This window comes from Cebus imitator, unplaced genomic scaffold (assembly GCF_001604975.1).
Source record: "Cebus imitator isolate Cc_AM_T3 unplaced genomic scaffold, Cebus_imitator-1.0 Scaffold528, whole genome shotgun sequence".
In the NCBI taxonomy this organism is placed as follows: domain Eukaryota; kingdom Metazoa; phylum Chordata; class Mammalia; order Primates; family Cebidae; genus Cebus; species Cebus imitator.
Window position 1 is genome coordinate 643,278 of NW_016107843.1, and position 4,557 is coordinate 647,834.

Here is a 4,557-nt window from a genome sequence, read left to right on the forward strand (position 1 = left end):
GGAACATAGCTTAGGTTATACAAAAAAAAAAAAAAAAAAGTTTTAAAACTATTATATATATGTAAACTTGAAAAGAATAAGCAATACAAAAATTTTGTATTGCTTATTCTTCAATCAACATGGTATTTTACAAGGAAATAAATTCAGAGAAGTCCCAGTTATAGAGTCATCCTGACACACATAGTCTCAGCTACATGAGCCCATTTTTAGAGAAGGTAACAGTTCTAAGTGAATGGAGCTCACTTTCGATGAATTTCCTTGCTCCATCCCCTGTGGTACAACACATCTCTGTATTTAAATAGTAGATTCAAAATAAAAAGTGATAGCAAAATGACTATAAATACAGAGAAACAGAAATCAAGGTACTTCAATTCTCTTATTTCATAAACAAAATTGTTCTCTGAACCTGGTGGCATTAATGCTTTCAGACGTGTTTCTTTATGTGTCCCTTCACCATGTCACTATTTTCCCCCAAAATGACAGTCATGTAATTAAAAAGTACTCTTATATACATTTTGTCCCTTTATGTACTGTAATCTTTATTCTTATTATTTTTTAAAACTTGCATAATATATTTGAAGTTCAAGAAAGTGTTCACTGTCTACATTCTTTTCTGGACAGTATTACTCATTTTATATCATAATTATTTTTGAAAATAATTTGATTAATAAATGATCTATTCTAGTTTTCAATACACCAGGCAAGGCACAAAGTGAGACCAGCCATTTCCCACCAGGAATCCCAGGGAAGATGATGTCCAGAAATCCATAGGGAACTTGAGCCACAACGGGTATCAGTAATTCACATGGGAAGATGAATTTCAGAAAAAAAGAAGTAGAGCCTGAAGCTCTGTTACCCACTGAGGTCCTATCTATCTCTAAAATACCAAGGAGAGTTATACACTGATCAAAAAGGCCAACTTTAAAACCAGAAATCAGGCCAAAAAGAGACCCATTCAGCATGCAAGACATAATTGTTCAAGCCTTTTTGATAGCAGCCAACAGTAATATATATTTTACATGCAACCAGAACACTCAAATGTATACATACATATTATTTTTAAAATACTTAAACTTGACTATGGATGATGAAGTCTGTTTATTCTATTTCACTTTTTCAAAAAGTTGGTTGTGACCCAGCAAATTAACTTCATGTCCCACTATTGGGTAGTGAGCTGCAGTTTAAAAAATATTGATGCAATCTGGGCGCAGTGGCTCACACCTGTAATCCCAGCACTTTGGGAGGCTGAGGCGGGCAGATCATGTGAGATCAGGAATTGGAGACCAGCCTGACCAGCATGGAGAAATCCCGTCTCTACTAAAAATACAAAATTAGCTGGTGTGGTGGCACATGCCTGTAATCCCAGCTACTCAGGAGGCTGAGGCAGGAGAATCGCTTGAACTCAGGAGGCACAAGTTGCAGTGACCCAAGATCATGCCATTGCCTGGGTGACAGAACAAAACTCCATCTTCAAAAAAAAAAAAAAAAAAAATACTAATGCAAGGGAAAGAAATCTTGACCTTCCAGAACCCTGATAACCATCTAAGATTTGTAAGTCTTTTACTCCAGAGCAAGCTTTGAAGAGTCAGATGCTTCTTATTACCCCATACCCTGGAGCAATGTGAGCTCAAACTTCACTAAGAATTAGAAAAAAAGGAAGAGTTCGGGACATAACAAAATTCAAACAGGTGCAAAACCCATGTGCTATGGTTTGACTATGTCCCCCCAAAAGCATGTGTTGAAAACTTACTTCCCAATACAACACTGTTGGGAGGTGGGGCCTAATTAGTCATGAGGTCTCTACCTTTATGAATAGATTGATGCTGATTATAAAAAGACTTGAGGTTATAAGTTCAACCTCTTGATCTCTCTCTCCCTCTTGCTTTCTGCCATGGGGTGACACAGCAAGAAGGCCCTTGCAAGATGCCAGCCCCTTGATCTTGGGCACCCCAGCCTCCAGAACTATGAGCTAATAAATTTCTGTTCATTATAAATTATCCAGTCTGTGATATTCTGTTATAGCAGCACCAAATGGATTAAGACACTATGTTAAGGTAAGAAAAGAAGATCTGGGAATTTTCTGAGACTTTTAACTAAAAAAGTAAGTACTTTTTGTGTAAGACTATCTCAGGTTCAGGGCCTAATCTATTACTGCAATAAAAAGACAAAAAGAAAATTTAAGAAATAGCTTTGGAGAAATGATATAGCATACCACTTTGTCTGACAGTGAACAATATTTACATAGCTACAATGATGTAAATATTTTTATTTTCCACTTGTAGAATTAACCCACAGAAAAGGAGAGGATTTACTTACTTGAATTATATGTTCATGGTTGTTATGAACCTTCAAATAGAAATGCAAGTGTATGGGGGCAAAAGTTAGGAGGTGGACATGTGAGAGAAGAGTTGAGAAAGTGGAGCATCCTTAAGATTCTCATTAAAAAGGCAAGAGTTAAGGATTCTGTACTTTGTATCTAGTTGGTAAAATTAAAATATATTACTTAAATCTACAGAGGTAACTAACAGTGGAACTGAAATAGGGATATGAATTTATTAGTAAGATGAGGAGATAATACAGAAGCAAAATTCTCATTCATTATAAAGTCAATATATCGTGTATACAACTGATATATCAAGAAATAGTAGAATAATATATTTAAGAATGTGGAGGTAGCTACAAAGAAAAAGGGGGCAAATGCATTTAAAAATAAATACAACTGGGAAGGAGTGATATCAGGGACTACTGTTTATTATGACACACGTTTCTGTACAAATGGATTTTTATTCTGATTTAAAATAATAAAATTAATAATAACATGGTGATGGTAATAATTATTGTAATCTAGAAATCTATAGATTTTACTCTCTTGGCTTCCTAGTGTTCTGAATCAATCGTTGGAATAAAAATTATCATAACACTTTTGAGTTTTCTTTTTCTCTTACTCCTGGCACAGTTTGCCAACTTCTAAAAATGGTTTTATATACCATCCGTTAACAAATGACACTTAAATATGAGTCAAATAAAAACATTCCTCAGAAATTAATCAACTTTGGTGAGACAGATGATTTGATGGTACTGTGATCATATTTTATGTTCCATATTTGGTTGATATGACTCTTAATGCTAGCAATATTATCCTGCTTAAGGGAAAAGTCATTTTCCATTCTTTCACATTGTAACTTGCACTGCCAGGGCCTCCAGAGAGAACTCTGCAGGAGCTGTTCATGAGCTGCAACAGCAGTGTCAGATAGGATGTAGCTGGGTCTCCTGTGATCAACTTGGTCAAGTATAAGATGGAATGTAAGAGCTAAAATAGACCTCAGAGATGGTCTGTCTCCTTAATACTCATGGTGGGGTCCCAGGACCACCAGAGCATCATCTGAGAGCTTATTAGTCATGCACAATCTAAGGCCTCAGAGCTGCCAAATCAGTATCTCCATTTTAACAAGACCCCCAGTTGATTCAGTTAATTTGTGTTTACATTAAACTTTCAGAAGCATTGGTCATTCTAATTCAATCTTCCTCCCAGTGCTCAAACCCCTCTCTCCAGCATCTCTGGCCATTGGTCTCCTAGCCTTATCTCTGTGGAGTGCACTAGATGATATTTTGTAAGGGGGATATATCTGTGAGGATTCAAGGGAGGCTAATTTGATGATGTGCTAGAAATTTGCCCAGCAGACTGAGGCAGGAGGAGGAAGAGCAGTATTGGGACTGGTGGAGATGAGGGTAAGACTGTGGAACCAGTCTGAGCCATAGGGGAAAAGGTTCAACGCACTAATGACAGACTGAGGGGCAAGGGCTACTTCTGAGATGGGAGTTCAGCCAAGGGGCAGAACTGCTGTGAGCAGCCAAAGGAAAGTAGTTTATAGAAACTCAGAGAAGTAGCCCACCTAGGTTAGAGAACAAGAAGATAGTCTGGAGAGCCTTTTGTAAACATTGCCTTAGGCTGCAAGATAGTAGTATGTTTTTCACTTGTGGATCTTCCAGTTAGTCTTCATGAGTGTTTTTTAAACAGCTTTATTGAAATGTAACTGACATACCATGCCATACAATTCACCTGTTTAAAGTATACAATCCAATGGCTTATAGTGTGTTCACATAGTTGTGCATCAGTCACCACAATCAGTTTTAGAATATTCTCATTATCTGACAAGCAACCCTTTACCCCTTAGTTGTCATTCCCCATTCCTCCATCCACCCACCTCCACCCCTGGCAACCACTAATCTGACTTTTGTCTCTATGGATTTGCCTATTCTGGAGATTTCATATAAATGGAAACATACAGTATGTGGTCCTTGGTGAGTGGCTTCCTTCACTTAGCATAATGTTTTCAATGTCCATCCATGTTGTTGCATGTATCCGTACTTTATGAGCTTTTAAAACAAAACCAAATTATACTAATAATAGTATCAGCAAACAGCAGAATCTTTAGAGAAATAACAAATGAAACACCTACTTTTAAAAGTAAAGCTCCAATTCCAGTTTTGTTGAGTGGAATCAGGATGGTTGAATAAAGTACAAATCTCAGCCAAAACAAGGGAGATTAAAAACCT